Here is an 8,292-nt window from a genome sequence, read left to right as displayed (position 1 = left end):
ATTCCGACTGTGGTGGCCGGAATCTGGCACTGCAGGTGGTGGGGGTATTTTTGTTATTTTATATATTGGGGTGTTTAATTAAATTAGTAAACCTAGAGGCTTTTTTATAAATTTTTAAATTTTACCTCATAATACTCCCCTATTCAACTACCCAATAAAATTCCCAAAATCCTATCCAAAATAATAAACCAAACGCACCCTTTATGTATCTATCTGATCTTAAGACTCTCGACAAATTCTGGCCCCGTGAAACTGTTCTTTGTAATAGTGCAAGTAGTCGATGTGGGCTATGCTGTTTTTTATTTTATTTAATTTTTGTAAAATTAAAAATAAAATAAAAAAGTCAAATCTCTTCTTCTTAATTTGTGACCTAACCACAGCCTTCCACTTGCGCGAGGGGCGGCATCCTTCATGGTTTATCAAGACAGCTATATTTATTTATTTATTGTTCGGACCAGTACGTAGTTGTAAAATTAATTTTTTTTTTTTTTTTTTAATATTTGTCCCTTTCATTTATTAACTATGACTAAATGTTTTCAAGATTCTGATATATATATTTTTATTATTTAGGAACGATTGGTGTTGAATTACTAGGTAGGAATAAAGTTTTAAAAACATTTGAAAAGGGTCTAAATGTTATTAATATCAAGAATTTTATTTTATTATTTTACTTACAATTACTCTAAACCTTGTTTTTTTCATTTTTATTTGAACTTTAAAAGAAAAAGAATAATTAATTAAAGTCACCTATAGACATATATAAGGAGAGCATAGATTTGGAACTATATTACTATATAACTTGAAAAAACAAATGAAAAAAAAAGATGGGTTTTGTTTGCATTAGAATCTAATTTATAATAAAATTTGGTCAAGGTAATTGACATATATTACAATATAATAACTAAAAATTAGATTTGATATTTAAGGATAATGTTTGATAATAAAAAAAATAAAGATAGAAGATAAAATAATTATGGATCTCGATAATAAATTTGTTTGATGAATGAAATGCATACATCATAGTAGGTTTGAATTTTTAACATATATTGAGAGGCTTGGATATTGTTTAATTAGTAAAAAAAAAAAAAAAAAAAAAAGGAAAGTTGTGAGTTGATTATTTTACAATACGATGTTGGGTGTCATATTTTCAATATATATCTTGACAATTAATTAATCCAACTAAAAATTGTGACAAATTATAATTGACCTATTAGGATTTTATCTTCATGAACTCAGTATTAATTTTAGCTTAAGAAAGTGAACACATATTATGATTTTAATTAAATTAAAGCTAACTCAACAATCCCTTAACAATTAAAACCCAAGACAGAAAAAAAACAAAATTCTATAATATTTTTCTACATTAAGATATCTTAAGTCCTTAATTTCAATTCTTTAATATGATGAGACCAAAAATAATATATAACGAAATCAAAATCTGAAATTAGATAACGTAAAATGGTCAAATAGTATACACTCGTCCGAAATAGTAAGATGGTTATGCTTGACCTACTTTTATTAGGAATTACCAAAGATTGATCAATTCTAGGATCAATTTAGAGTAAAGTTTGGCCAATTGATCTATCACACATGTTCATCTTATGAAGCTAAGCGTGCAACCAACATCTATTTAGAAAGGGATGTTTTCCAGCCAACCAAACAAAAATGTTTTAAGATCTTCTCACCAAATTATTAATTTTCTCGGTAAACAAAAACAATTTAATATTGAAAAGAAAATAGAAAGTGATGCTTGACTGCCTCTTTCATGTGATGACATGTAGCGGCTTTACTTCATTGAGGATTTAGCTATAGTCAAAATTTTTAAAGAATAAAAAGAATGACTTCTCAATGAGCACTTAAACAAGGGATTTTTAAATCTTTGTGGGTAAATTATTAATTTCATAAGTTCTAAAATCATTTACTACACTAACTTTTAGTTAATAATATAATTTTACACATACAAAAAACAAATGACATATACCCCCTTAAGGTGTTAGCTGAGCCGATGGTTTAGACTTGAGATGGATAATAGTACGCAAACACAAATTTTGATGTGAATTTCGTTATTTGTTATTGGGTCAAAGTTAAACTTAAATTCACAGTTTTTATTGGTTTGATACATAGTTTTAGGTTGTCTCTTAGTCATACTTTGGTTAATGTACGCGTGGAACGGAAATTTTATGATGATTGAGATGTGTAGATTTATTAATATTATTAAAACAATTTTTTTTATTTTTTAGAAGCAACATGTTTATTACCTAAAACTTTTATATTTGTAATATTAAACAACTTGCAGCAAAAGTGACTTGATAACATTAATAAATCCAACTTGTATTGGGCCTAAGATAGATTGACCTAATTAGCCTAATTCGTTTCTTTCTTTCTTTCTTTCTTTATTTTAATTTTTTGTCCATTTTTATAGTTACATAAATTAGTTATTTATGTGTTGCAAACTTGAATAACAACACTAACATAAATTTTGAGAATAAAATTATATAGATTCTTTTAAATGAACAAAAAAATTGACTAACAGGCTAGCCATACCAAGCCCAATTGTGTCGTAAGATCGAGGGCCAATGGCCGTCATCTTCAAACGAACCGGGCCAAGTTGGGTGGTTTTCGGTCCAATTCTACCCGAGTTTTTTAGTGAAGCAAATCCGTAAAGATAACCCCCCAAAGGATATCTATGTAGCTGCTTTTAAGTGCTTGTTTTTGAAAGTGCTTCCTGTTTTCACTGCTCCAAAAATGTTTGGATAATTACACCTTAAAAGAAGTGAAAGATAATGAAATCATTTTGATTGAAAGAAAGGGTTAGAGAATTACGTGATTCAATAAATATAATATCACAATAATATGGTAATATTGGATTACATTATTGTAAGTTAAATTTTTTTTAAGTCAAAATATACAAATAGTCTATTGAAATTCATGTTTTACATCTCTATATCTACAGTTACCAAATTAAGCATATCAAAATAAATATTTTGTTCTTACTCCAATATTACAACATTTAAAATCTCTAATCCTATCGCATAAAACTGGGGTATAAAATAGTGCTTTTACCTTAAAAACATCCATATTATAAATAGTAAAATAAATTTCAAACCAACAGTGCAATTGATACGGGCTTCAGTCTGGTATCGAAAGAGAGCAATTAAGCCAGAATAATAAATATGTCAAACCCAAGTCCACACCACAATTAGTAATCTTGTAAAAATTCGAGAATCATGCAATGCCAGGTGACCTGTAAAGATAAATTTGCTTCTGACATATATTTACACGTGATTTGACATAACTGCAATAAATCAATATGGCAAGGTCTATAACTATAGTTGTTAAAGCAAATGTAAAACCTTGCGTCCATATATTTGCTCAAGTTGATCAATGAATAAAACGAAATTGTCTCTCCGGTATGTTTTTTAGTTCAGGATTTATGCAATCATGAACTTGATCCATAGAAGATTTGGTCATCCTAACCAAACATTCTAAAGAATGTTTTCGAACCTACAAAATTCAGTAGCAGTGTGACTTTTTGTGAAGCCTGCCAATTAGTAACTCAAGCACCAAACCTTACTATTAAGGCCTTGCTCCTATTGTCTAGTTTGAGTGTCAGAAGTCTATGTCGATGATCCTTTTACGTTGGTTAGGTCTTCAATCTAGGCAAGGAGAAGGCTAATGGAAAGTGAAGAACACACAAGGATGTTCACTCTAAACCATTCTACGTCAATAATCAGCTATCATCTAGCTAAGGTACACAAAAAGTTAAATCCCCCCTTAATATTTTATTTCTTACTTTTCAACCCGCATCCCACCTATTTGCCTATAAACCCCTTAGTAAATCCCACCTAAACCCGTGAAACCAAGAGTAAAGCTTTAGTCTCTCAACTCTCGAGTTTCAATCTGATAGACCCGTCACTTGCCGCACTCGCAGAGAGAGTCACGCTCTATATAATTCAAACTCTCCATGGGCGACCGCGACCGCCCTCGCGACCCGACTACGGTACCGCGGCCGGCGCGCGCCGCGACCGAGCAGAAAGATAGAGAACGCCGCGAGATAAAGAAGACCGTGACCGTGAACGCGACCGTGAGCGAGACAGAGACAGAGCAAGGATAGAGAGAGAATCCGAGCAAGCGGTCGCGTTCACGAACTCCCGATCGGACGCCTCACCACAAGCGATCCCCCGACCGGTCTCACCGCCACCGCACGCCCTCTCCGGAACCGCTGCGGAAGCGGCACCGGACGATAAGGACCAGCAGAAGGGGTGTCGGACTTCGTGACGAAATTGCGAAAGCGCACAGCTGAAAGACGATGAAAATAATAACAATGGTAATAATGGGGTGATGGGATGAATGATGTTTGATGAATGGAGATGGATGAAGAGAAGTTAGGGATTCCAGTTGGTTCGATTCGACTAAAGGGAAGCCGGTGCGGGGGCGATGTGAGTGGAGTTGGGCTGTGACGAAGCCAGCCGAGGCAGTATATGAATAAAGAGGCGGGTTATAATCGGCCATTGCCGATGGAGCGAATCGTAGAAGGGTCATTACTCAAAGAGGTGGGTGACTTTGTTTATCTCTCAGATTTTGAGTTTAAGTTTTAAGTTTCTTTGGTTTGGCTTTTTAGTATTATTTTCCCCCTAATTTAGAGGTTAATTTAGCATTGGAATTGAGTTTTTTTATTTATTAATTTGAACCATAAAGGAGATTGACCTGAATGTTTTGAATTGTTGGGGAGTGTGTTTTTCACAAATTTCTCTTTTGCTTTGCCTAGTTAGTGTTAGAAGGTCGAATTTGCGCCAATTTGAATAGCTATAGCTTTTTGGTTTGGTGGATCTTTTAGCTTCAAGTTATTGGAATGTTTGTTTGGGCTTGTTTGTAGTTTTTTCTGCTTTGGTCTTTTGTTTATGATTTAATTAAACTGAAATAGGGATTCAAATGACTGCGTTTTGATTTGCCTATTTTGTGTAGAAGGGTGACTTTTATATACTGGATAAGCAATGCTTGTGAACTGGGAAACTGTTGAGAATTGGTGTTATTTTAGTTAAGAGCAATTTCCATTCGTCTTCAAAAGAGTTTTCTTTACTTGGTTAGGTTTGACCAAAGGGATATTGGCAATGGAGGTTTCTCACTGATTTGCTTAGTGGGTCAAATTTAGCTTGGATGAGTAAAAGATTTATAGTTTTTTTTTTTTTTTTTTCTCTAGAATTTAGGGTTTTAATTCTATTTAGTCCCCTTAGTCTCAAATATTTTTAAATAGGAATGTTGTTTCACCTACTTATGGTAACGATATAATGATAATCCTGTAGGTGTTTAGATTGAAGAGATACTTGTGATAAGTGTACTTTATATTCAAGTTAACATTTGCTCTTTAGCTATGTTTTCTTCTCCTTTAGTTAAATTTATAAATCAATTACTGCCTATTAGTCCATGAATTCCGCCACAAGTTACCTGATTGACTTAAAATAGGGTTATAGAATTGCACAGAAGTGAACTGAGAGAATTGAATTGGTTAATTACCTTTCTACTTGCTATTACTAATTCCTTAGGCCAAAATCCTGTTGATTTTGGCAAATAACTTTAGAATTTTGGAGGTGCACTGGACATTTGGGGATTTTAATTTTTCATAGACATTATTGTGTTGGGCTTGTTTAATACACTTTGATCACTCCTAAATCATTTGTTCCCCTCCCCTCGCTCTGTCTCTTTTTAAACTGTGAAAGAATGAAGCCAAAGCTTTGTGAATATCTTTGTGGATTTTTGAGAAATGGATTTTTTTTGTGGAGTAGTTTGAAACTTTGTTGGAGTTTCGTACAAGTTTGCAGTGCTTAGAATACATTTGCTAGGTTTTTCTACATTGCATGAAATTTTGTATACATGTTGGTCATGGACATCCATTCAGTTGTCTTTTTTTTTTTACTATTGTAATTGTTTTTTGTCTAAAAATTGTCTAGTAGTATATACCCACATATTGTGTCGCCATCTTTAATGATTCTCCAAGTTGAGGTGAAGGTCCAGGTAATAGGTTCAGCAGGTGAGGTGGGTTTTGCATTATTCAGGTTTTTTTCACTTGAACTTTATAGAGGACAGTAGGAAAATATATAGTTGATGATAAATATGATGATTTTAGGGCTTTATTGATTGATGAGTTACTCTAATCTAATTAAGTATTTTAGTTGCTAACAAAAATTTAGCAGACAGTGATGTAAAGTTTTTAATGGGCTTAAGAACTTGAAATCCTATATATTTTGTCATATTAAAATTTATGAGTTATCCTTTATAATAGTAGCTATACTTTTGTATGGACATAATTTTCAATGTCACTATATTTATTATTCAATCACTATCATTTTCAAATATTATGCATTTTCTCCTTTTTCTCATAGGAAAACTGTCAAACAGGTATTGGAATTCACAATGTATGGTAGCTATAGGTGGGCGTGGTTTTGAGGCCAAAATTGAACTGAACTAAGGGAGATGGATATTGTGCTAGAACTGGAGCCAAATTGTTTTTGAAAAAAGAAAATACTTAACCAAACTAAACAAGGGGATGTTTTTGTTTTGTCAGTTTGAGAATTTTTGAGTCGGTGCAATTGCATCTTGGTCTTGTCCTTCTGTGAAATATTTTATAAAAGTTAATATAGTAATAAGTGGATATCACATATAAGTGTTCGATAAAATGGCGTGTCCAACAATTTCGTAAATTTGTCGCTGCAGTCTGCGAACATGTGCATAGACATGCATACATATATGTATATACATAAAAACCACATAATCTCAATTACACCATGTAAAATACTACATATATTTTACCACTTAATAACATTGATGATCCTTTTTATTTTTCACCATTTCAGTCATGGTTATCTATTATCCTTCATGATTCTCTAAACAGATTCATTTGTGAATTTAAATTTTAGTTTTTTCCTCTCTTTTTCTTTCGTTATTCAATGATTTTTATTCCCCCACTTAGTTTTCGATGTACTTTTGATATCTAACGTAGTGATATTGATGCCAGTTTGCTGTTTTCGTCTTTAATTGGTGTTAATGTATCTTGGAAACCTTATGGAAGAACCTGCCGCTAGATGTATGATTTTGCACATGTGCTGCAGGTTTAACCCTGCCTACTTTTTCTTTTCATAAAACATTAAAAGTAAAGAACAAATATACTCCAAATTCTATGTTAATTTCTGTTGCTAATAGCTGCTGTGCAAGAAATGTCCCACATATGATTTTGCCTTTGATAAATTACTAAAACAAAGCTTGTAATCAGAGAGTGAACGAAGCAGGCTTTCTCTGTTTACTTTGTTTCGTGAAATGCATATATTCTAATTATCAATTTTTTGTTATATTCAGGTGATCCAGTGTTTTCTCGCAAAAGTTGTACAAGGTGGGGACATGGATTCTTAAAATCTAGCAGAAAAATGAGCCTTATGACATTTTTATTGGGTATTTCTTATTGTGCATCTGATGACTACTATTTGATCTTTCATTTTTGCACTGGTACGTTCCAGCTGATTTTACTAACTAATCCTCTAGTGAGCATGACTGTATTTAGATATAGCTTCAGTGATCACTCCTGTTGTGTGGCTTCATAGACCATCTGTTTGTAATGGTTAAGCAAAGTGCGATTTCTAGCCTTGAATCTGTAACTAAGCATTTTAGCGTATCTTGCCAGAACAATTGCCTCTATTTTAGGAAGAGAAAACCATGAAAGAGGAGGATCTCAATTCTTCTACTGTAGTAGGTATCGGTATTTCCTGTTGTATTCTATCTACATTAGTAGACAAGGTTGAAACTATCTAATATAAACTTGCAACTGCAGTGCTTCAAGGACCCAATTTATTCTGTTCCAGTGGGTTTTTTAAGTGCAAATACTGGTAATACCGTAGGTGAGGACAAGACTGTGGAGCAAAATACTATATCAGACAAGAATTAGTTTCAGGAAAAATGTTTCAGTTTGGGTTTAATTCAAATTGATTCGTTTTTTTAATGCACAAAAACGCTTTTCATCCAAAGCGCGTCTATAAATGAAAAGGATCTAAACTCAGAAATTGATTCAAGCTTTTTCGCTAGTGATGGAAAATGTGGTAACATCCTTTGTATGGCTGATTAATATAATACTTTCAGATGGAGTAGCAATGTTTTAATAACCACCCTGGGGTGAAAACCTGGCCAAGTTGCTAGGTCTTGAGTTGATTGGTTTAATCGGTTTAACGGCCAGTCAAATCGGATGTTCAAAAGTTTAAAATTTAGCAAATATATCCCTAAAATTAAAGTTAAGTTCTTAAAGGTTTG

Source organism: Pistacia vera, unplaced genomic scaffold, assembly GCF_008641045.1.
Source record: "Pistacia vera cultivar Batoury unplaced genomic scaffold, PisVer_v2 Contig151, whole genome shotgun sequence".
NCBI lineage: Eukaryota > Viridiplantae > Streptophyta > Magnoliopsida > Sapindales > Anacardiaceae > Pistacia > Pistacia vera.
The sequence above is the reverse complement of the archived record's forward strand: the minus strand, read 5'-3'. Positions refer to the sequence as shown.